At 44.5% G+C, this 26,787-nt stretch overlaps 1 long non-coding RNA gene across 1 annotated transcript in view; it reads left to right on the forward strand.

Annotated features, from left to right (window-relative positions):
* Positions 1-2,654: 2,654 nt before the first annotated feature.
* Positions 2,655-26,787, forward strand: part of LOC146859920 (uncharacterized) — a 101,843-nt gene continuing 77,710 nt past the window's right edge. The window contains exons 1-2 of the long non-coding RNA XR_014978739.1: positions 2,655-2,749; positions 2,867-2,953. This is a non-coding gene — a long non-coding RNA (uncharacterized LOC146859920). The remainder of the gene's footprint in view (positions 2,750-2,866; positions 2,954-26,787) is intronic.

The raw sequence follows: 26,787 nt of genomic DNA on the forward strand, positions 1-26,787 counted from the left end.
TATGACTCTGAATTGAGCAAGTTCAGACCTAAAAGTGTGTTCATGTCACCTGTCACGCACAAGACACTGGATACTTTCGAGACACTAATCCGCAAGGACATGTCTCAACTGAAATTTCATGCACCCACCACTACTAATTTCAAAAAACATGAGATTGCTATCATACGTCACCTTGCTAAAGAAAACAGATTAGTATTTCAAATGGCTGACAAAGGTGGTGCATTAGTAATCATGGACAAAACCTTTTATGACCACAAAGTAGAGCTACACTTACAAGATCCAAACACGTATTCGAAACTAGAACAGGATCCCACCACCAAGATCATGAATACCTTGACACACATATTAGATCACGCGGAGGAAATGTCGTGGATCTCTCCCAAAATTCGTAGTTTCCTATCAGTAACACATCCTAGAAGACCATCATTGTACATGTTGCCCAAAGTACACAAAAATTTACAGGATCCTCCATTCCGCCCCATAGTCTCGGGGTGTGAGTCTCTGTTCACACCAGCAGGACAATTCATTGATTACTTTCTCCAAAAATTCATACAATCTTGGAGAAGTTATGTCAAGGACACTACACGCTTTTTAAATCTTCTGAACAAAGCAATGGAGCGCTTTTCTTCATCTTGGCTCTTGTGCACCATAGATGTCACATCTCTATACACGTCCATACCTCTTTCTGAGGGTATTGACGCATGTGAATGGGCTCTCCTACAGTTGCCAGAGTTGGCAACCGACAAGGTATTCATTCTCGAATTGTTAACATTCTGTCTCCAACACAGCTATTTCCAATGGCATGATGAGTACTACCTTCAAATCAGCGGCACTAGTATGGGTTTTTCTGGGGCACCAGCGTATGCAAATACATTCATGTCCAAATTCGAGCAGGACCACATCTTCAACAACAAGAATGGCATACGAACCTAGCATTCTACGTGCGTTTCATTGATGATATATTCTTGATCTGGACTGATTCACGAGCCAAACTTGAATCGAATATTCAAGAACTAAATGAAAAAAACAGTCGGATCAAATTCACACACAACATCAGCACAGAATCATTGTCATTTCTCGATGTCCTTATTACCAAGACAAGCAATTCTTTCACAACTTCAGTATTTTCCAAACCTACAGATAGGAACAATTTGCTTCTGTATTCGAGCTTCCATCCTCCCTCCTTGTTGCAGAACTTGCCTTTTTCACAATTGCTACGCACCAAGAGAATTACATCAGATCCAAACCAGCTAGAGAAAGCTCTTTCTCAGCAAAACCTGAAATTTCGCGAACGGGGGTATCCCGAACAAGTCCTTCAAAAAGCAGTGGGCAAAACCAATCTCAAAGATCGCAGTGAGTTACTTAGATCTCAGCCCACGAGCAGACAAGTTTTTGTTTCCAAATATTCCATTATGTCTCCCGCAATTAGTAAAATCATTAAAAAGAGGTGGGAATTACTTCAACAAGAACCAGACTTCAATGGTCTATTTCAACAGCAACCTTTGTTTGCATACAAGCGTAGCAGGAATATCAAAGAATTGTTGAAACAACCAGCAGCAAGAGTTAATACATCATTTTCAGGGATGCAAAAATGTTACAACTGTGTGAGATGCAAGGGAACATCATCAATCACCCACACACGGGGAAACCCATTAAACTTAAATACAGTGGAGACTGTAACAGTTTGAATGTTATTTATACCATCAAGTGTCCTTGTGGATTGTTATATGTGGGTAAAACATCACGCAAAACAAAGATCCGAATTTCAGAACACAAAAGTTCGATTCGCACAAAGAATCAAAAATCACACTTAGCATCACATTGGATGGAACATCAGCACACCATAGCCCAACTGAAGTTCACAATTCTTGAAATGGTACCTCTTCACATTCATTTGGATACAGCCAAATTACTGGCCCAAAGAGAGGTATGGTGGGTCAAATTTCTACACACACTAGTACCAGCAGGATTAAATGACAAATTAGAACTTGTGTGCTTTTTGTAATTAGTATAGATTGTGAGTACTGTCCTCACGGTGCTTACAGTGAATTTGTACAGATTGTAAGTACTGTCCTCACGTTTTCTTGGCTATGGTATCTATATTCATTTTACACTTCTTTATTTGTCTTAGGAACACCACGCTTTCTTACCATTTCTCATTTTATATTTTATCTAAAATTCTCATTTCAACAGGATCATCACTTTGGGCCCAGCACTATATACAGTGTAAAAGTTTGTCATCGAGGTCGCTGGTTTTGGTTCGTTTTTTTTCGACTATTCTCCAACAGGATTCGGATCATTCAGGATCCATTTTCAACTTGGATGTTTCTCTTGAGCATTAAGCACGCCATCTTGGATTGGGCATACCACCTTTCCAAGGATAATAGCATTAGTCTCCCTTCTCACCTGACTACATAGGAGGTTCTCACTTATTTGCCTTTTGGTTCAGCTAGTGTTCATTTTTATAACTTCTCAAAGACACGGAGCGGTGTCTATACGGTGTTAGCTTGGATTCACCACGAGGCTAGTTACTATGGTTTACATGGAGCTCCAATGCGCCATTTTCGTATGGGTTTATTAGTTGAGGATGACATTCAGTCCTTCTTCGATTTTTACTTGTCTGCGCGTGATTTGCACTTCCGATATAAAGTTTCAGGCGTCTTTGAATAGCGGGATAGGCGAGAGCGTTTCTTGACGGAGTTTGTCTTCACTCTTTTGAGGTTCCTAGGGTTTTGAAGGGCCATTTAAGGTAAGGCACACAGATACTTTAGTGAGCGTGCACGTTCACTGAACCAATGAACAGACTCGTCAACCAACACGGAGTCTGTAGGATTCATTAGTCAAATTGTTGTTTTATTCTTAACAGGCTGATTGACACGTCCCACGGAGGTTGTGCTTCTTGTGGTTTCTATTTCAACATCGATCACCTTGTTGTCCTCGACAAAACACTTAGGTAAAAATTGTTATTTCCTTTTATAAGAGGGTGTTATTTGGCGGAGTAAATCAGGGCACAGCTAGTCAATTACACCACATTTTCATTTCTATATACAGGCGCTTGAACAGTTCAGAAATAGCCATCAGCATTGCTACGCATTTTCTCTCTTTTTCCTCCGTTTGGGAGAACATTGAGGCTATTCATGCTGAATGGAAACATGACAGCTTCCACGTAAGGATTTTTTCCTTATATGTTGTCCTTTTTGGTTTCAGGAGATTTTTACGATTCACATGATCACAATTAATTGATGGTGGTGCACAGTGGTTTATCATTGGGTCTAAGGACATTTCTTCTATCTGGCTCTTCACGCTAACACAACTACGCACAGGACTATTTTTCGGTTTCAATCTCATTTCTATGTACGTGCAGGACAAGTACAGGCACAGTCAGGCCTTTCTGGGCAGTTAGACGATGTAACAGTTTTTCCAAAAAATGAAACTTAGATTGACATTGTAATACTCAGTTATATGTTGCAATGTTTCTTTCTGTTTTTCTTTTATATACAGGCCCCTGAAGAAGGGATTGCTGTAAATCCCGAAATGCATTGGGCTACCAACAATACCTACTGTCATGCTGCACAATAATATTTTGTAATTTTGTATTCACATTGTTAAATGTGCATTTATAAGGAATTCAAAACAATTGTTCACTCACACAATTGTATATTTATTAGATCGTTGATGCAAACAGTTTGTTTCCTTTGTGGGTTCGAAAGCTCATGAATTAAATGAGTTGAATTCCGTACAATAATTGTTTATACCACCGTTTACTTTATTTATTAACAACAATTATAGGTTCAGTGGATTACACACAGAGGCACATTTAGCTGTGCAATTGGTATACAGTTGTTTCAGCACCTGTTTTTTCATGTTGCATGAGGGTGGCCACCTTTTTCCGATTAGCACGCAGTTCATGTTTTAGTACGATTCATTAGCAGTGATTAATTACAGTCTTTGAAAATTCAGTAGTGCGCTGACTTCCACAGATTGCATGTTCTGGATGATGACCAAATCCCCTTGGGATACTATGAGATAAAACAGAAGGCTCTATTTGTTTTTGCGGCGCTGATGAGTGGGATGTATGACGTTACAACGCATACTTTTACAACGCATGCACTTACAACGCATTTTTTACATCGCAACATCCACTACAACGCATTCCATTACATCGCATGACACTACAACGCATTTTAAAAAACTACCTTTACAATGCATGCCATTACATCACATACTACCTTTACAACGCATACCATTACAACGCATACTGTTACATTGCATTTAAGGTAAGTATTGGATAGTATAGGGGTAAAAATTACTATTCTAACTCCAGGGGGTGCAACAGTAGGGTAAGTGTTGGATAGTGTAGGGGTTAAAAATTACTATTCTAACTCCAATGGTATGCATTGTAATGGTATGCGTTGTAATGCCTGCGTTGTAGTGACATGCGATGTAGTGTCATGCGTTGTAATGGTATGCGTTGTAATGGTATGCGTTGTAGTATCATGCGTTGTAAAGGATGTTCCGTTGTAATGCCTGCGTTGTAAGTGTAGTGCGATGTAATAGTTGCGTTGTAAAGGTTGTTTCCCTGATGAGTGTGTTTCGTTTTGTCTCTGTTCACACAAACCAAGAAACTCAGAGGCAGAACAAACCGAGAAATAAAGAGAGTCACTGGTTACATATGAACACTTTGAAGGGGAATCCTGTTGGTAATTATACTGTACTGAATACTTTTTTTAACCTGACATGATAGTTCACAACATTATGCCACACAAAGTGGATAGAATAAATTATTAAAATGAAAAGGAACGTAAAGTGTTGTGCAAAGCAGGTGCAAATTGGTTCTTCGCGTTAGAGAATGCAAGACATTGCACGACTTAGTGCAGAAACTGACCTTTATTGACCATAAAAGTGCTAGGATGCAGAACTCTCCTATAGTGACCTTTGACCTTGTCAATATTAATCTAGTCCGGAATTTTGCAGAGTAGATCCTGAAGTAATTTGAAAATGGGCCATAGTGACCAACACCACTGGTTAAAGGTATGGAGGCACAAAACTAGACACTGGGGTTGATATGGACCAACATGGTGATGTAAAGCATATATTTTGGGCTATCAAAATCTATTTTACTTTCTGTGATCTAATATGTTTTAATGTTAATACATTGTTACCTACTCTTCCAACGCATGTTGTAGATGACATTGTGAATGTGCTGCATGTCTCTCCTTCATATTTGTAAAATAAATAGCTTCATAATGCGTTTTCAGGTCGTGGGGGCAGATGTAATGATGACACAGGAGAGTGTGAGCTGGGAAAGTCTTCCCACAGCTCTCTTCATCCCCACACCTGCCCCTGTCTGCCTCTGGGAGCTATAAGCCTTCTACCCTTTCCATTACTCTACATCATTTTTGTTATGTATATCCATGAGTGTCCGCCTGCTCCCCAAACAATGAAGTTTTACAAAAACTATGACAAAACTAAACAAGCACTGAGAAAGCCAAAAGGTTGGTTGCCAAAACCAGACCTTTTGACTTTGCCAATGTTTATTTTTTGTTGGGTACACTGAAGTGCTTGTTGGGAAATCTAACTCTCATACCCCACTGACTAAGCTATGCCCCTGATTGTGCTACAAATGTGCACACTTGCAGTTCTTTAAGCCTCACAAGGAAATTATGAACCCTATTTAGGTCTCGCCTACTATGCGCTGGCTGCTGTGAGACGTATTGTTAGTTTACCTAGGGCTTAGAATCCTCCCATTGCTTCCCATTGGTTGGCTTCATTGTCACTCTTATTTGATTGCTTCTTATTTGTTAGTGTGCGTGGACATACCATCCTCTTCTTGTCTTTGACACTACCCTGGTGCACGGATGCAGTACTTTTGTCCTTCCACTGCTCATTTTTCAGGTGCTCCTTTTTAGGTCGAAGCCTACCAGTCAGAGTTTGCACTGTCTGTTGCGAGAAATATTCTTAGCTTACAGTGGGCTTATCGCCCACCCATTGCTTACCGAAGGTTGGCTTTATTGTCACTCTCATTTGCTTGCTTCTTTTTCGATCAGTCGTGTGGGCTTTCCTTCCTCTTCATGAATTTGTCCCTTGCCTGCAGAATGAATACATTACTTGTGTCCTTCCACTGCTCACTTTCAAAGTGCTACTTTTTCTTTTGTAGAAGCAGTCCCTGACAGTGTGTGTGCTTTCCAGTTGTCTCCCTCATGTACTTTGCTCACCCACTTCACCACACTCGTGTTCCTCTCTTTCGCTGTGTGCTTCTCCCTGCCAGCTCCACGTTGCCCTTTCACCCATTTGCTCCTTCCCCCACACCCTTTCTGCTGCTTCCCTGACTCGCGTTCCCATGTTTTGCTTCTGCCCTGCACCCACACCCCTGTGTTGTTGAGACCTCCCACCCATACCCCTCTTGTGCTGTGCCGCGTTACTTTAGCTTCTGCATCTTGCCTTCAACCACCTGCTAAGAAATGCTTTTGTGTGTTGTCTTTCTTTTCAATTACCGATCCAACATGGATCGGTAACTAAATAGAAGAGAACCCCCCCACCACATACACAGACATGCACACTCATTCACACCGATGCCTTCATACACACCCATTCACATCACTCACTCACATATACACATACATTCATACATACACGCACGCACACACCAACCACTAAATAAAAAGATAACTTTTACCTTCTGCAGCAGTGCTTTAAATGGGCCAGTGCTCACCGGTACTGAGTACCGGCACTTCCGATTTTTTTTGCCTTCAGTACTGGCACTCCTCTGTAGCCAGGGAGAGTACCGGTACCCTGATCCAGAGGACGGCCGGCGCAGGTTAGGTTTCTCCTCCAGTGCAGGGCAGATGCCGCTCTGCTTCCGAGGAGCATGTCGTGTAATGGGTTAATCTGTTTTATTGCCATAAACACATTTCTCGTGTGTTTTGACATGTGCTTCAGCTGGTACAGAAGTCATTAGGTATGATCATATCTTTCCCTTCGCCCGCCCCTAGCTCCGCCCACTTGCCACACCTCTATTTTAATTAGTACCTGCACTTATTTTTTACCATTTAAACCACTGTTCTGCAGTGTCTCTGAAGAGAAGCATCGGAGGTTGCAGAGTGGGATGTGGTCAGTGAGACGGTTGACCCCACTCCACTGTTGATAGACACTCCAAAGCTTAAAACTGAAGCGCTCAGGTCCGAGGCTACGAATAACGTTTCCCCTCGTCATAATGGGGGAGGGGCCTCAAGGTGCTTTGCCAGGCTGAAGAAGTTACGCCCAGAGGAGCTGTTACATCTTCAGCCCGGCAAAGTTCCGTTCAGGAAGCCAGGCTCCTGCGCATTTAGCGCATGTATTGCACCTGGCTGACTCACCAAAACATGAAGAGTGTTTGTCAGGGTGGCCTGTCCTCAACCTGCCAGACACTCAATGCCCGGAAAAAGGTTGGGGGGCGTGGCCATTCCGCCATTCAGGACAGGCTGCTGCTGCCCTTTAGTCATCCTAAGTTAAAAACATTACACATAAAGAAAAACAAAAGTTGTGCCTCGTTTAGTTCAACCTCTAGTAAAGCAGTAAAGAAATCTTGTGAAATTTCTTATTTTTAGAACAGGAAGCAAATGATTGTGAGAACACAGCGAGACCAAACTGCTCTACACTTAAGCCTTTCAATCAGGCATAGGCTAAGGATATCTGATAATCTACACAAATGAATATAACATTTGATGCACATTAGTCCTGTTTAACATTTAGTGACCATAGGCCATTTGTCGAAGAAGGGCTTGGACTACTCCAACACTCATTTTGGGTGAGAGTTAGTGTGGGTTTTCAGTACTTTTCCAAATGCCTGTTAACATTAAGTCTGACGCCTGGTAAAGTTATAATTCAGGCTCCCTGTTTTCTGTGTTTACGAATTTTTGCACTCAAATTCAGAGAGAACTTAATCTGGTTCGCTCTTTTTATATTTAAATGGGAAAGAGGAAGCTAGTAGGTCTTTATATTAATTCTCAGGGTCACACCATGACTTTCAGGGCAATTTCTGAAATAGCCGGAGAGCAGGACAAGTTAAACGAGCACTGGCACAGCCAATAGGTCTCGCCTTTGGACTCGATTGACTGTGCCTATTGTTTAAGCAATATGTTACTGTATATACATTGCATATTTTATGTGAGTAAAGACTTTGAATTTATCAACATTTGAAAACTCTCTGTGCGATCTTGTTTTGGAATGGGAACTAACTTTACTAAGTATTGTTAAAACCAAGAGTCTCTCCTGTGAGCTATTGGGTTTTTCCACTGTTCTATTGTACAAGTGAGCCAACTCGCAGTTAGATGTCTGGGTGAGCTCTGTTTGTTGGAGGATGTTCAAAATGGGGCACGATTGAGACCTCTGGAACTGAGGCTGAAGGTAGTGTGAGTCAGTGGGCGATAACAGTGTTCAAATTACATGCTCATCCAATCCTAGGCTTCTCTCCAGTTCACACATAGTGATGGTCACATATGTACCATTTGTAGTTATCAATTCTAATAATTGACAAAGAGATCATAGTTATTATTCATTTATGAAAAACTGCTAACAGGCGCTCACAAAGATAATAGGTCTGGCTTGTGTTAGGCATATGTTTGTTTTTGTGTGATATGCCTGGACGCAATAGCAGAAAACTCACAAAAAGGCACATACATGCTGGTCTGGCAATATAAAGCACAGATTTGTATTTCAAATGTTTTAAACTATGCCCTTAATTACTTAGACCATGGGTACTCGCAAACATTTCCCCAGGGGCCAAAAGGTTTGGTCTGTGGTGTGACTAGCGGCTGCATTGAAGACAGCAGGGCGGCTGCCGAGGGTGGAGGGAGGGGTAAGGTGGGTGTAGGGGACGTGGAGCATGTACATCTAGTGGTGAATTGCACAATGTGAAACCAGAAAATCTAGATCAATCCCGGCTTCCCCACCCAATATAATCGTGTGATACTAGGCAATTGTTTTACTTCATTTTCCCACCTTTTGCTTCATTATCACATAAAAGAGGACTTACAAATACAAGAATTCAGTATTTGCACTGTACAAAACCTTCTGTGTTTGATTTAATAAACTATAAGGTTGTTTCTGTATAATAGCAACCCAGGCTGGCCAAATGCTGCACATAACAACTGACTTGCCTCTTAGCTCACTACTGGCATTGTTGTCAGGGTGGGTGGAAGCACAAATGTTTCTAAATTCATGTTTGAAAAATGTCACTTTTAACAAATGCTTCTCAATACACTGATCTAACCTGATGAACTACGGTGAAACTATTCTGCAGGTTAATGAAAACCAGTTTTTGAATTTATCATATTTCACACCTTTGCTGCAAGATTCAATTATCATTTAAACAACTTCTTGCCAGTTCATTTAACATCTTTTTTAAATTTAGTGGAGTCGAGTAAACAGCAGCTCAGTGCTTCTGTGAACAAGGGGGCTGCATGTAAAGGTCAGGAGGGCCACATGCTGCCCCCGGGCCCTAATGTGAGCATCGCTGATTAGACCCTGGCTCTTTTAGCCACAACACAGAGAGTCCATGTCAGTGACACAGAAAAGGGTCTGAAACTGAAGAATTATTCAGCTACTGCTGTGGTGAACCAGTAGCTCTTGTTGCAGAAGCAATAATGCACATAGAATATCATCATCATAATAAACTTTATTCGGTCATTACAACCATAAAAGTGCAAGCGCTTACAGTACATTAGTCCAGCAATAAATGCAGATCAGAAATTCATTAAGTAAGATACATCAATAAAAGATCTGTTATGTTATGTTAAAACGTTTGTAAAGCGCGACAGCTGCCCCAGCTAAGAGGCGTCCCGGCGCTGAACAGCAGAAGAATGGCCACGCACGGAAAGGCACAGGAAGGCCTACAGAGAAGGGAAAAGAAAAGTTTTAATGGCTTTCCTGAATTGGAGGTAGTTAGTGAGCCCTCGAATATGGGCCGGCAAGGAGTTCCAGAGGATGGCAGCTCTGTTCCGGAAGGAATGACCTCCAGCACGAACCCATCTCATGTGGGGCATCACTACCAGGCATCGTCCCATAGATCGGAGCGATCGCGTGGGAGTGTAGGGTAAGAGAAGGTCGGTCAATATTTGCGGGGATGCCGATTTCAGGATTTTGAAGGCTAAGCACAGTGCCTTAAACTCGATTTGCCTGGCCACAGGCAACAAGTGGAGACGGCGAATGGCACTTGTCACTGAGCAGGTTCTGCGCAGACCAAAGAGAGATCTAGTGGCCGCATTTTGGACTCTCTGTAGCCTTTGTATTTCTGACTTGTTGACTCCCAGATACAATGAGCTGGCATAGTCGAGTCTAGACATAATCAGAGCCTGAATGATGATCTGCCTCGTCAGGGCATCAAAGAAGCCAGGATGGGTTTGAGTCCACGCAACAATCCAAAGCAGGTTCCCGCCACCTTTTTGGTTTGAGTTTGAAAGTCGAGTGAAGTGTCCATCCAGACCCCTAGGTTCTTCACTGCAGGCTTAGGGACAGGGGCAGTGCCTAGAATCTTTGGCCACCAGAGCTCGTTCCAACGGTCATGGTTCTCTCCCACCAACAACACCTCCGACTTGTTGGCATTCAGTTGGAGACAGTTGGTGGTCATCCACTCGGCGACTGCCACGAGGTCACCCTGAAATTTCATGGCGTCTCGAGAGAGCCACCACCAACTGTGTGTCGTCGGTATAAGAGACCATGGTCAGCCCTCTGCTCTTGGCTACTCCGGCCAGAGGTTGAACATAGAGATTGAAAAGCAGAGGGCTCAGGGACGAGCCTTGTGGAACCCCTTGACCTATAGGTAAAGTGCTAGATGCGAAAGGGGGGGCTATCACCTGAAACGTTCTGTCCGCGAGGAACGATGCCAGCCACTTAAGTGCTGAGCCAGTAACTCCAGCCTCCGCAAGACGACTTAGCAGAATGGCGTGAGACACCGTGTCAAAAGCGGAACTGAGTTCCAAAAGGATCAGTGCTGACGTTTGCCCCGCGTCTAAAGCTTTCCAGAGAGGTTCAGTCACGGCCAAGAGTGCTGTGGCCGGGCGGAGACCATTTTGAGAGGAGTCGAGCCTGTGGTTTGCTGTAAGATATTCCGTGAGAAGAGAATTAATGTAGGCCTCCGTAATCTTCGCAGTCCAAGGTAGCAAGGAGATAGGCCGGAAGCTCTCTGGTTTTTAGGTCATCACTATTAAAATGATAAAAAAAAGATTAAAAGGATAAAAACTATCATTTCAAATGCATTTACCCCAAATACAGTACAAAGAGAGAACCTATTAAGCAGCAACGACTGGTCAATATACATAAATAAAAACATAATATTGTGATTATTACCCTGGAGAGTAAAAAATGAATACAGAGTAAGAAAATACATCTGATAGTCCACATTTTACCGAGAAACTTGGCAACTCCGCATGTGACTGAGGACCTGTAATCAGATTTCAGGATGCGAAGCGCCTCTTGTTGACAGCGTGTTCCCAATAGTCTACAAACGGGAGCCAGCCAGTTCTTTCTTGGCAGATTGTACAGAGGGCAAACAAAAGAAATGTGGCTAATTGTCTCTGTCTCTAGTAGGCAACCTGGGCAGTACTTTCATTCAGGCATGGGCCCCGTCCAAGCTGATGTAAAGGAGTTTACAGGAAGGGAACCAAATCTAAATTGAACATAGAGTCTCCTATCCTGTGGAGTAGTGATGACCTCATATATTGTTCGTAGGAACGTGTCGGTTTGAATTCCATAAACTCTAATGTGATACGACCCATGGATGGTTGTGTAACAAAGGTCTGCACTACCCACTTCCAGTATTGGGTTTTAACCAAACCTTTACTGTGCAATAGACTAAGATCTTTGGCTTCCCATGAGTTCCCCAAGCCTATTGCTGTGAGCAGTGACCTAACATTGGTAATCCACCCAATTTTCTTAAACCGGTCAAGTGTACAAACTTCATCAAGCGCTGCGGCATAGTGGGAGAGCTCAGGGGTTAGTTTCAAATGCAACCAAAAATGCAGGGGACGAAACGTAGATTTATCCACACTTGAAGGTCTGCCAATGTCTGACCATAATGGGTGGAGAGGGGTGCTCTGGGGGAGAGAGCAAATGGATGTTAAAAATGTATCCTCAGTAACTATGAGTCCTTCCATGTTTTCAAATCCCCAGAGTTCCACCACATACAGGGCAGAACCCACTATCTTATGGTCATGAATCTGGAGTGGGGCAGCTATTGGTTTGGTTTGGGTGGTCCTATGCTTCTTAATCAGTGCCCCTATAGTCTGTCTCTGCTGAAGGTTCCGCTTCGTAATATGATCTTCCCATATCATTTTCTCACACAAGGTTACGCCCAGATAATCGAAGGTGGCCACTCTCTCAAGGGGCTTCCCTTCAAGCAGCATTTTACCTTAGAATTTTTTGTGGGGATTCATCAACAATAATTTGGTTTACAAGGTATTAACCTCTAAGCCTTTTAGTCCATAAAAGGCCTCAAAACAATCCAAAAGCAGTTGCAGGCCACCATGTGTTTTAGACACTATTAAAGTGTCATCTGCAAATAGTAAAGTTGTTACTTTGACCCCTCCCAGCATGGGTGCATCAGCTGGAACTTCCCCTAAGTATTGGACGACTCCGTTAATAAATAATGAGAACAAAGTGGGGGCCAACATACAGCCCTATCAATGCTCCAACCTTAGACTGTCACCCACTGTTCGTGCTAAGAAATGGGAGGTGTTATAATGACAATTATAAAAAATGAAGGCTGTTTGATGTAGGTTCAAGTGTATTAATAAAGTAAAATACAAGCGGGAAGCTACACAGCTAAATAACTCCGCTTGCATCTCTGCTCGCTGGGTGACGTTGGACTCCTCAAGATTCTTATTCTTGAATCTTGATATGTCACACAGCAACCTAGACCAGAGCATAACACAACATTCCCCTTTCAATTTTCAAGCAAAATGGAATGCTCTCAAACCTAAATGAATACACACATAAACAGATGAATACTATACCCAGTGAAGAAAAAAGAAAATCACTCTAAATTTAGTGACTGAACATCTTACAACAAAATTAGAAAATTGTACTGATGACCTGACAGCAATTGCAAAATTGGTAAACTTCATTCCAAAATGTCATTGAATTTGACAGAATATTTACTCTTACTCTTGCTGTGACCATTGTAATTATTAGTGACAGGAAATTCTGTAACAGGATTCTTATTTTTCTTGATAGCATTATTATTTTTTGGCATAACTTTAGCATTTTCAATTTTGCCAAAACTTTAACCACACATGCAAAATTCCACCATTGCCCATTGCTTAATTTGACATTGTAACATCTTCACTAACTTCATCTACAAGGTAAGGAGGGCTGAACTTCAGTTTCCCTTTCTCCACGCTGGCAATTTAACATGCACGCAATAATTTTTTAAAAATATGTTTGTTTAGATCCCTTCAAAGTTTCATATTTTTTTATTTTTCACGACTTATTCTTATTTTCGGTCGAGCATGGCTTATTAGTTGACCTTGAGATATCCCTTTAGCAGAAGTAACACTTTTGAATGTATTCAGCCATGCAGGGCTTAAGAAATCACATAAGCTCAAGGCTTTGAAAGATGAAATCCCTGTGACAGAGGGAGGTGTGTTGTGATATGACCAAAGCATGGCTTACACTGCATCATTTACACCTTCACCCTCTATCGTTGCTCCTCTGACACATTCAGTAATTACTCTGTTTGTTCTTTCTACTTGACCGTGGCCTGTGGATGATACAAATGACATCTCTTATGCTTAATCCCTTCACCTCAAAAAACGTTTTCATCTCCCTAGACATGAATTGCACACCATTATCTGCTGCTCAATTCACTTCTAACCATTTAGATAGACTGTCTATCATTATGACGGCAAACCGCTGATTTACAGGTAGGAGTTGGAAAGGACCAAGAAAATTGATACACTGTTTTTCCCAAATCCATAAATCCCCCCAGCCATGCAAGCATCCCAAGAGCCCTCCCGCTGTTCAATTCTCCCATCACTTATGGACACCAATGCCTTTGTGGTCCGGGCAATTGTCCTTTTATGTCGTCGTGTGAATATGTGTATTATGTTGAACTTCATAGCTACCTGACCATGACTTTTTGCAGCTGCAACGCTCACATATCCTGGTGTAGGTGATTGGGATCAGCTTTCCAAGGGCCCATAAGTTCACCGGAATGATGACCATATCCTCTTGGTCACTCCTTTTGTCCACCCTTTGTGGCCACGCTCCCTCTCCCATGATTGGGGGATTTAAGTAGACTTGCTTGGGTCTCTTCCAGCCCCCTGCTTTTTGGCAAACTCTTTTCACGCCATCTGATGCTAATCCCTCCAGGACCCACCGACTGGTGGGGTTAACCCCCATTCCTCTAGGGTCGGCTATGCCTACTGGTCTGGCGAAACAACCCCCTCCAGCCGTGCGAGCATCCTGCCGGCCCTCCGGCTGTTCAATGCTCCCATCACTTATGGACACCAAGACCTTTGTGATGTTTGGACAGCCTCCGTTTATTCACAACACAAGAGAGTACATAAATCATGATTGCATCAGTCATTAATATGTTCAGCTCTATTTATCCTACAGTACACCCAGTATACTCTTATCTTTATTACATATCAAACATACCACGCATTATCAATAATGCTTCATCCAGAAAGCAACATTTCTTGACTGGATCTCATAAATAAGTTTTGTCAGCTGCCGTGATAGCTCACCTTAAGTTGGTTATTTGACACAGCGGGCAGCGGCTTCCCTTGCTACCGAATGTCTGGCATTTGTGGCCCAGTGGCCAGCCTGTGCTGAAAGTGCCGTGTTCGCCCAGCGCTGTCCATTTCTTACCCCTTTTGCGTGCCCTCAAGTGTCCCTGCCGTGAAGCATCCCAAGGACCTTGTTTGGGCAATTTTCATTTATGTCCCTTTTGCCTGCTCTCAAGTGTCCCTGCCGTGAAGCATCCCAAGGATCTCGTCTTCACAACTGTTCTTTTATGTCGTTGTGTGAATATGTGTTTTTTGTTGAACCTTGTAGGTACCCACCACTCTGGAGGTGGTTTTTTGACCTCCAACAGCTCCCCTAAGACCAAGAGAAACCCAACAACTATAATGCCCCAACGATGTTCTGCAGCAACAACTTCATCCCTACTCTAGACAAGTGGACATTCTCATTCACGTAATAGCCTGGCATCCTTAGGTTGATGAGGCCATGCCTCATATACTCCCAACCCATACCCATGCAGAACTTGATGATTTCTATGTTCAGCTTCTTCCTCGATCTCTTCATTGCCCCCACCACTTGTATCTTGCAATGATCTCTGACCATAGCATGTCGGCCAGGTGCACCAACCTTGATAGGGTTGTCAGGTCTGCCCTGATGGCTTCAAGCAGGGCTTTCCACCCCATAGCACCAAGATCATTGCCACCTAAGTGAACCACCACCGATGCGGGGTTCCCGTGAGCCTTCTGGGTGGTACGCATCACAGGGAGGAGATGGCTCCATCTCATGCCCCATTTACCCAGCCACATAAACTTGGTGTTGCCTAGTTATATGCCACCACTTCCTGGCACCAGCCCAATGCTGCACACTTGTGATATACGAATGTCCAACTATCCATACTGTATGCTCCATTGTTTCTCCGCCTGCAGTAAGAAATTAGCCATGCATTAGTATGATGCCAGCCTAATGTAGGTTTTAAATGCTGAGGACTTCCACCTCCCTATGTGCCTAAACCCCTCATCTGCCATGCCATGTGCTGCTGTCGTGGTGTCTGCCCTGATGCGGAAGTAATGTGACCCAAAGCGTGCTGGCGCTTCACCTGCCCTTTCCATGCCTGGCACATTACAGCTGTGAATTGAAACCTGTTAAGATAGCTGCTGTCCGCGTGTATGAATAGAGGAGGGCCGTCTCCTGCCCTGACCCGCATGTAACTGCGAATCAAGCAGAAGGGGCAGTGCTTGCTTGCCACAATTCTCTCCAGCCGTGTGTGCTCTCCTTTCCCTTCCTGGTCAGTTTTTGATCTTCTCAGGTACCCCACCATATGCGTGTCCCCTATGTGTAGGTCCTTCACACGTAGACAAGTTGAGCCTGGTTTGGCCCTTGCCAGTACCACAAGTTCCCTCACTCTAAAGGCCCCAAAGAAAGCCAGGGAAAAACTGCTTTGTACAATTGTGTCTCCCCCGCGGATCTGCATATGCCCGTGAGGGTTGCTAAAAGTGCTTTCAGACTCTCAAAGTCGGCCGGTGGTCTACTGTCGATGCTCCTTGGTTGAATTCATCCCCAGTTCCTCATTGCCGCGCGGCAGTAAAACGTGTTTGTTGGGTCCACCCCCTGAACAACTTAGAGTGGTATGCAGAGGCACTCAGATGTGACTGTGCCCACGCCCTGGACTTGCCCTGCTCAAAAGCCCTTGTATAAAGTTCTCTACACTGTCGCTGGTGCATGTTCTGACATCCCCCTGTTATCAGCCTAAAGCGTTCAACACATTTATGGTAAGTACTTGCTGTCTTCGGGGCCTGGTCTTGGTCCACAAATAACATTAGGTCAGTTCCACTGCATCCCATATGTCCCCGGGTAGCTCTGTCATTCTTTCGTCCGCCCAAGGTGCCAGCTGGCAGAACCTCTACCACTGAAAGCAAGAGAGAGCATCAGCGATTGAGTTTTCAGCTCCTGGCACATGCATAGCTTTTATTGCGATGTTGTTTTGCACCTGGCAGCCCACTAGGCATTGCAGCAGTTCCAGCACTTTTGGGTAGTGTGCCATGCCTAGGTTTATCACCTGTACTACAGCATGGTTATCTGACCACAACGTCACCTGCCTGTTTGCCAGTTGCTCTCGCCATAGCGCAAACACCACCACTATTAGGAATAGCTCCAGCAGCGCTATGTTTTTTTGTCAACTCTTTCTCACACCAGCCCCTGGGCCAACTGGCGGTGCACCAGGTGGTACCTCGAATAGTGCCAAACTCTTCTCTCACTGCTGCGTCCGTGTACTGGCTCTGTTGTTCTGCTGTCACCGAGGGAGCCTGCCATAGAAGGGTACCATTGATCTCTCCCAGGAGCTTCTATCAGTGACCCCTCTAGTTAGTCATACTCTCTGGTGCTTCTGCGTGATGCCCTTTGTCAGCCATGCCAGCCGCCTCGCGAACGTGCGGCCCACCGGGATCACCCTAGCTGCAAAGTTGAGCTTGCTTAGCAGTTGCTGCAGTTGTTCACGCATTGCCTTCTTCTTGCCCATTAGCCCCTCAATATCCTGACTTACGTACCATGATCTTTCTCTCTGGGAGCCTACTAACCCCCTCTATCCCAATAAATGTCAGCTGCATAGTGGGGCCTGTCTTCTACCACGCTAGTGGAATCCCAAGGTGCCCCACCAGTGCCTCAAATTGTTCCAGCATCCTTTTGCACTGCTCGGTGCCATGTGTGCCTACAGAGAGGAAGTCGTCCATGTAGTGGCCTCAAAGTACCTGCAGGATATTGAACAGCCCATGGGCAAGCACTTATTATAGTAAAAGGACTCAGGATATGGTGACTATTGGGAGACACTGGGAGGATTTGGAAGGGGGACTCAATATCGGCCTTTGCCATCAGGGCATCCTCACCCGCTGCCCTTAGCATGTGAATTGCCTCGTCTAGTGTAGCATAGGATACTGAGCACAGTTCTTCCTCTAACCTGTCATTAACTGACTCCCCCTCCAGATATGATAAGTGGTGGATGAGCCGGAACTGGCCCAGCTCCTTCTTGGACACCACTTCAGTGGAGATACTATCAAGTTGTCTAGAGGGGGCAGCCAAATGGGCTGGCCACGTGGCCCAGTTCCAGCTCCTTGACCTCTTTGAGTCTAGCCATCTGCACGTTGTCTGTAATGGATTTTAAGTTGTTTCAGAGCCTCCCATCCACTGGCCCCACCAGGGGCATAACACAGGCCCCCGCAGCCCCCACAGTGTGGGGGGCCTCCAAGCTCTAGGGGGCCCCCTCAGCACAGCACTTGAGGAGAGCTCCTGATAGAGTTCGGAGGGGGGCCCTCCACATACTTTGCAGGGTAGCCCCCTCAAGTTTCGTTACGCCACTGGACCCCACGTAGGTGATGGTAAAGCCTTTCATAAAGCCATCCGCTAGCAAGAGTGCACTGTCTTTTTTAGGGTAGTGGATGAGCAATTGGATAAGCAATTACGGGCTGGCGCCAGTCCCCTCACTCCTGTGGTCCCCTTTTTGGATATGTCTTTATATTTTGAAAGGGGGCTTCCTGTTTCTGCTCCTTTCCCTTTCTTGCACTCACTGCTCGGGTGATTCCCTCCGCAACTGCCGCTGGTGTGATTGAACTTGCACGCCACACCCTATTTGCAATCGTCTTTATCAAATTTCCAACAAGTGGCAGGCTGCAACCACACCTGCTTGTTGCCTGCATACTGCTTTGCTTTGTTGCCCTCTTGGTACCAATCTGATCTCCTCCTGCCCCCATAGGAATGAAATGAGTGCTCGGGGCACTCTACCCCCTCCTGCACCGTGACCATGGGCTCCCTAAACCCAGCCACGTCCTGGTGGTCCCAGTCTATGCTGGGCCAGGTCTGCAATTTGGCTATAAACCCTTCGTCGTATGCAAGCCAACATGCAAAATACGTGCAACCAATTCTCAGTGGACGACTCTAGTCTGTGTTTGCACCTCTCCCACTTCTCTCCATCTTTTTTGTCCTGTAGCACCAGGTCCAATGGTGATGGAAGGAGTGACCCTAATTCACATGACCCCTGCCAATGCCAGCCCACCGGAGGTGCCACTGGGGGCTGTGAGTACTGGATGCGCCCTGTGTCCTGCCCTACAGATGAGTTTGCTGAGTTAATCACTTCGAACTGTGTCCCATAATTGGCTATCCCAAGCGCTGCGCCCCTCAGGTCTGTTGTTTCGGGCCTTTCACCTGATAGAGCGTCATGATGTTCTGAAAATTGTAGGGGTGCATAATAATCGTGAACAGTCCGCACCCGCATATAATCTCGTGTTGTACTACAACTGATCATTAGAATTGTAGAGGTAATAATGAAACGTGTGACTATAATGACAGAAAATTATTTTGTGCCATTTGAGAAAATAAAGTGGCATTTAAATGTGATCATGTCATTTTTGTTGTTCATTGCAAACGCCAAATGAATTAGCTTGAAAGTAATGTAATGCATTAGATTTAAACATGCATCATATTAAAGTCTGCATATGTAGAAGTGACTAACTGTTCCTTAAAGTGATGAAGTGTAGGATTATTAATGTAACATTTATTAATGCGCGTAGTTCTTGATGCATAGAGGCCTAAATGAATGTTCATGTCCTGCTATGAAAGGCCTATTCGTATTTCTTATGTTAGCTGAACTGTGTAGGCCTGAAGTATATTTTCCTTGGGAAAGCTTTCATTTGGAGGTAGTCAGCGAAATTCATGTGTTTGGAAGAATTCTCTGTTCACATGCTTCTTTTGCAGGTGCAAGGACACCGTCTTCCTTAGTTAGACAGATGCCTTTTGTTTTAGGAGTTAGGTATGGAGGAGAGCTGAAACAGTGTATCCTGGAATGCTGATAATTGGGAGAAGCCTGGGACCCAAGGACGTATCAACCGTTGCTGGACAAAGTACAAGTTTGATGGAAATTTACCTACGAGAGGTGCTTAGCCAGAGGAGGTGTTACAGAGGCGTGTCCTCCATATTGTGCATTTTGTATTAGGGACAGTGCCCCGAGGGAGGAGAGGGCAGATGGAGCAGAGAGCTGTTAGAGGGTAGAAGGAAGGGATCGATACTGGGAAAGGAGACTTTGTAGTTTTAGCAACTGACCCTTTCAATGTGAGTGTACTTCTTAGGAAGTCTTCACGCACTGACACCTTTTCATTGATCTGGCTTGGGAGGTGCTAAGTAGGGATATCACCTTAGTGATAGAGTAGGGACAGATGAACCGATTTCTTTGCATGTATCAATGAAGACGGATTTAGACGTTGGAGCAGTTATCACTTGTTTAATATTTTTAGAGTTTCTTATTCTTTTTGTGCTTCACCGAATTAGATTGTGGCTTAGGATGAACTTTGTATTAGTGCCCATGTATTTCTTTAACCTAGTCATGAGGTGCTTGTATGTTCAGCTATTTTTGGCTTTGTAATAAATCCCCTAACACTTAATTCGGAATTAGTGATTCTTCAGAGTCGGAATTGATTTGTTTATTGGTTTCATTTGAATGAATTGGTTTTCTCCCCTTTGAACTTCACAGCAGGTAAAAAGGTCCTGTTGACTGAGGATTATTAGTGGTAAAATATGATAGGATAAGATACGAATCTGACGTTATCACACCTTCCTCTCCATGCCTTGCACCCCCTTATCCCTGTGCATTGTGCGCTCAGCGCTAGCTGCATGCATCTCACCATTCGCTGCGGTGGGCTCCCTGATGTGTCCTTGTCGGGCATCGCCTTGGAGGCTGCATTTGTCCCCTGGTTGCCCTCATAGCTTTGTCCTTGCCGGGCTCTGCCATGCCGGCTGCATGTGTCCGCAGGTCTGCCTGGTACCTTGGAGCCAGGTCCCTCTTGCTGCCGGTCCCATCTACACTGTCATATGGCGACCGAGGATGTCTCCTCCTGCATGGGGCCGCCGATGTAGCTGCATGCTCCCTTGATGTTGAGCCCCTCTTGTCTGTGCTGGTGCTGCTGTGGCAGAGGTTTTCCATGCGATCTGTCTGCTGCCGCTTCTCTGTACATCCACTGATCCTCGATGTGCTGTTGGCGCTAGACTCCTTTCGGCGTAACTCCATCATCTGCGCCTTTTTGTGGCCCTTCGGGTGCCTCTCTCCTGAGCTGTAGCCGCTGCTACTCCTGCTTCTTCTGCTCCTATGCAGTTGTGTATTTGCTTTGCCCTGCTTGCCCCATGGGCCCAATACTAGCTTGATCAGCCAATCGCCACTGTGCACCTTCGCCGCTTGATTCATCTGATGCAGGAGTTGCTCCACTCCTGCAGTGCCCTGCAACTTGTGGAGGTTCTGGTGCCCTTGCAGTCTCACCTGGCGCTTGGAGCGGGCAGATACCTTTGCCCTGCCCGCCACTTCTTTGTTTCTGAACCCTTCTCGGAACCTTGCAGGCTTCCTGTGGGACCTCTTTTCAGGTAAGCCTCCCGCTGGGGGATCGGTTGCACTGTCCCTCTACTTCCCCCTCTGGACGTGATGTTTGGCTCACTCCTTGAACCCTGCTGTGGCGGTTTCCCTGTTTCCTGTCATCCTGCTGCCACAAATGCCCGTTCTAGCGAAGCTGTGCAGCTCCCAAACATGTCTCCTAGCAAGTCCTCGTGCTTCCCCTTTAAGTGCTCACGGTGCAACACTTTGCCCCTTTTAAGGCATGGGCAAGTTCTCGGCGTGTCCTCAGCACAGAATGCCCCTGATGCATGGCTCTTGAATTGGCATGTCCTGGGCAATTGCGGACTCCTAGTGCTCACCGTGTGCACCCACAGTGCCAGTGAGTGCGCACCACCACCCCAGAGCTGCCCCTCCTCGGTCCTGCCCCCAGTACACTGCAGCGCTGGGCAGCCGCATTCTTACTTTGTTAAGGGGGAGTGGGTGTGCGTCTTGATGTCACCATGTACTCAGGCTGATCAGTCCTCACAAGCACTGGCTGCCCCGCGGCAGCCGGCTTCTTTCTTTCTACCAACACGCTGACTCCTCCAGGGCTTTGGCAGTGCTTGTTGCAGTGCTCCTCTCGTTGGGGCCACTTCTGCTTCCCAGGCCCTCAATTCCGGAGTGCTCTTAGCTCAGCAGTAGCGCCAAGATTGCTGGATTGACTTAGGTTGCCGCCGTCTGCTCAGCGCTACTTGTTGTGAGCCACCTACTTTTGGAGCCATAGAATTCCTCCCTGTGACAAACCACCTCCCGGCGATCAGCATTCCACAGGCCCAACAGTTCACTGGAATGATGACCACATCCTCTTGGTGTCTTCTTTTGTCCACCCTCTGTGGCCAAGCCCTCGCTTGCATGATTGGGGGCTTCAAGTAAACTTGCTAGGCTCCTTTCTAGCCCGCTGCTTTTTGTCACACTCCTTTTGCACCATACGCAGCTGAGTCCTCTGGGAGCTTCCCACAGGGGTGGGATTAGCCACCATCCCTCTAGGGTGGGCTGCGCCTCCCAGTCCAGCGATACATGGGAGCTTCATTTTGTCCCATGGGAGTTGCATAGCACTAGAGGCCTTTGTCATTCTGTGCATATGTCACACACCTCTTATTCCATTCCTCAACATTCCCGTCCATACCTGGCCACCAATATATTTCTGTCGATCTGTTTTTATTAGGAGTCATCCCACAAATGACCTCTTTTTTTTTCCCCCCATTATTTTAATTGACAAGATTAGCAATTGGTGCCCAAATTCGTAACCCCCTCTCTCTTTTCTTGCGTCCCTTTAATTTATAGATTGAAGACTCAATGTTGTATGCTGCAAATAAGCGTGCCCGCCAGTTAGAAAAGGTCGGGGGATCAACACTTATCCATTGAGAGGTTATACACAAGCGGGCAATGGCCATAGCAATAAACAATAATTCTGTATCTGGTCTTGTCCAGTGGTCTGTTGCATTTTTACTAATGCCAGAAATGAGAAGGGCAGGATTAATTCGGACTGAGATCCCCAAAGTCGTAGATAGGAAAGTTTCCATGTCATATATAAATTCTTTTCGTTTTGGACATGAAAAAAACATATGAACGGCATCTGCTGCATGAAGATTGCACCTATTGCACCATCCGCCCCTTGTACCTCTCCATTTTGAGATCTTCGCTGGAGTATAATATAAATCAAATATTGACATAAAATGTTGACTCCTTACACTACCCATAATCAATATCTGATTTGCTAGGGATATGGAGTCTTCAATATCCAATTCATCCTCCCCCAGCCGTTTAGCCCACTTTTCTGTTTGGATCAGTAAATCATTTGGAAAAGACTCAAGCAATTTGATATATAGCTTTCCCAAACGGTCCCTTTTCTGAACCAGTTCGCACAAGAGTATTTTTTCAAAATTGGGAGCCTGTCGATGGGGTCCTTTCCCCAAGAAACTTCGAATTTGTACAAATTTTTAAAAATCACCCCTGCTCAGCCCATACCCTTCCTGTAAAATTGCAAAAGATGTCATTTGGCCGTTCCGATAAAGATCTCCCAGTGTATGAATACCCTTATTACCCCACACAGATGTAACATGGTCCCGAAAAATTGGTGGTAAAAAAGGTGTGGTCACCATGGGGGTATAAGCATTTAGGTTTGCTATCTTTAATTTTCATTGGACCTGTCTCCATTCCTTAAACGCTGCTTTCAAGATTTTAAATCTTGTATTTTTATAGTAGCTGGGTTCAAAAATTGAAACAAGAAGCCCCTTAGCTTGATTCCCCAATCCAAATTCATAGATAGATGGGTGGCACGCCATTGGTATATCAGCTTTGGAACCAACAAGTAGTATAGCCATATGTTGAAGAATTGCAGCCCAATAATAGAGTAGGAAGTTCTGAATGGCCAAGCCCCCCCGTTGTTTGGGGAGAATCAGCCACTTGGCCGCTCTTCTAGATCTACGATATCCCCATAGGAACCTAGAGCATACCCTTTCTATTTTCAAAAGAATACTCGAGTGGTATAGTCCTAAACAGATATAGGAATTTTAGTAAAATCAGCATCTTTAAAACGTTACTCCGCCCAGTCAAAGATAAGTGTAGATGATCCAGCCTCTCCAGTTTCTTATTCAATTAGAGAGCATAAATTCAAATCGGGAATCTTATCTATCTGGGCGGTGATTGTGATGCCCAAATAAGTGGCCTCTGTCACGACTGGAAAATCAGGAGGGCATGTCATGCCTGAGCATAAAATTAGGGTTTTATCAACATTTAGTTTGTACCCAGATAGGGCACTAAACAGATCTGCTAAGTCTTTAACGATTGGGAAGGCAGAATCTACATCGCTTGTGAGGACCGCGATGTCATCGGCGTAGGCCAATGCTCTGTATTTTGCCCCCCCAGTCTCAATTGCTTTAATGTGAATGTTGGTCTCTAGTTTCTTTAAGAAGGGGTCGATATAATATATAGGGCAAAACGGAGGGTTGAACAAGGACACCCCTGCCTTGTGCCTCTACTTATGATGAATGTTGCTGATTCCTGTCCTGCTATCCGAATCACAGCTTCAGGGTATGTATACATCACTTTGACCGCCCGTACGAAACTTATGCCCAGGCCCTTCCAACTTAAAACAGACCAGAGGAACTGCCAGGAGACCCTGTCGAACGTTTTTTCGGCATCCCAAGAGGAGAACTCCCAGCGGTGACCTTGTGGCCTGAGCCCAATCAAGAAGGGCAATCACCCGGCGGACATGGTCCGTCGTATCCCTTCCTGGAATAAATCTGCGTTGGTATTGAGAGACCAAGGGAGTTATTACTTTTCCTAGCCTGGTTGCCAGTAATTTCGAATATATTTTACTGTTGCTATTGATAAGCGTTATTGGCCTATAGGAAGCAGGATTTAACTCAGGTTTGCCCTTTTTAAAAAAAACACTAATAGTGGTCATCCGCCAAGAATCAGGAGTCTGATGGTTGTTACGTGCATGTTTGAGTAGATATGTAATGTCATGCTTAAGCTCTTGTCGAAATACTCGATAAAATTCCAGCGGGATGCCGTCGGGAGCTACTGCTTTCCCTAGAGCTAGGGATGTCAAAGCAAGCTCAATTTCTTCCCACATAAATTGAGTTTCCAATACATCCTTTTGATCCTGAGTCACCTTTAGCGTTTCTATCTCACTTAAGAATTCTTCGAGAGAATCATTCTCCGTCTCCGCGGAGTCCTGTGAATATAATTGCTTATAGAAATTTTGAAAAACCCTTAGGATTCCTGCTGGGGTCTCAGTCAGTCAGTCAAAATTACTTTATTCGGCTCATATCAAGAACCATAAAAGTGCAAAACATCACAATAAATACAATAAATAACATTTAAAATAAGCATGTACACATGATTTTAAAACACTTCATTAAAATAAGACTAGGTCGAGTTTAATCACAAATCACAGTTAATTTTAAACACTATGTCCACTTGATTTTTTTCCTTAATCTCATCGCGATAGCCAAAAAATTTGCTATATTGAAAATCTCCCAAGTAGTACCTAGCAGCTGGAGATACAAAAGAGCAGGTTTGACTTGTCTGAATCCTTTGTTCTTAATGAGAGGGATGATGAATTTTTTGCGGAGAGGGGACAAATGTTTACAAAAGAAAATAAAGTGGACAGTATCCTTGAGGGAGAATCTGTCACAAGAACAGATCTCCAGGTCCCTATCCTTCATCCAACCAGCAGAATCAGTGAGCAAAAGATGGTATTTGTTCAGTCTAAACCTTGTCAATAAAAAGCGATGATTCATGTTATTCACTATGGTCAAGTAGGGTTCAATGCTGCCTGTAGTTATTAATAACTGATGGGCCTTTACTGTAGGTTTTATTAGCTCCTTTTCTTCTCTGGCTAAAGTAGTTCTAAGCTTGTGTGTATCTTTTACCCATTTAAAGTCTCCCTTTGATAAATTATTGGGATTATCGAATATGTCTGGGCGACCTATTTCGTCACTTAGGTTCTTAACATAGCGCAACCACGGAATAGCCTTTCCGAACTCGAGCGATAAGCAATCTATTATAATTTCACGATTTAGCTCAAGTTCCGGATTTAGCCAGATTGATAACCATTTTAATAGGGGGGCTAATGCTATCCGGTCAGTTAAATAACCAACCCCACATTCTTGATGTACAATATAACCAGAGGTTGCCTGGGGAAGTGATAGAATGGTTTTTAGGAACTTGTCCTCTACCACCTGAAGTTCCTTCACATTTTTAAATCCCCACAGGTCCGCACCATACGTAGCTATAGAGATACATTTAGCTGCATAAATGTTCAATATAGCTTGCATGGGTTTCACCCCCAGTTTGCGAGCAAAGTCCAACACGCCTATGATAGATCTGGCAAAGGCATTTCGTTTTGCAGCTAATTGAGGGGCCCAGGATGACTTATCATCAAAAATAACCTCCAAATATGGGAAGCTTGTGATTCTAGATAAGACATGGCCCTCACAAAGCATAGTCTTAGTTTTCTTGGGTTTACAACCTACAGTCATAACATGAGATTTGGCGAAATTCACGCTTAAATCAAGTCTTTTCATAAAATCAGCAAATGTATCTAAAAGACTTTGAAGCCCTACTGCTGTACGCGCTAACAGTGCAGCATCGTCTGCATATAATAATGCTGGGATTTAGTACTTCCCAGCCCTAGGAATATCCTTACAAGACTCTGTTAAGGCAGTGGCTAGGTCGTTAATATAAAGTGTAAAAAGCAGGGGGGCTAAGATACAGCCCTGCCTGACACCATTAGAGATTCCAATCTTGCCAGTGCAGTTACCCAATCGGTCGAATCTAACAGTGGCAGAGAGATCTCTATGAAGATCTGCTAAGAAATAGACAAGGTTTTCATCTACTCCCTGCTTGAGGAGGAGTTCCCACTGTTTCGACCGGTTCACTCGGTCAAAGGCCGAGGATAAGTCCATAAAGGCCAGGTATAACGTCCCTTTCTTAGCTATAGTGTATTTGCCTATTAAAAGGTAAAGGTTCAAGCTTTGGTCTATGGTGCCGCGGCCCTTACGGAACCCATATTGTAGGCACGAAAGGGTGTTGGTATCCTCCAACCATTCTGTTAATTTACCCAAGACTACTCGCCCCAGGACTTTAACTGCGGAATCAATGAGTGAGATAGGGCGGTAGCAACTAGGGTCCCCTCTATTACCCTTTTTAAAAAT

This window comes from Triturus cristatus, chromosome 3_1, assembly GCF_964204655.1.
Source record: "Triturus cristatus chromosome 3_1, aTriCri1.1, whole genome shotgun sequence".
In the NCBI taxonomy this organism is placed as follows: Eukaryota; Metazoa; Chordata; class Amphibia; order Caudata; family Salamandridae; genus Triturus; species Triturus cristatus.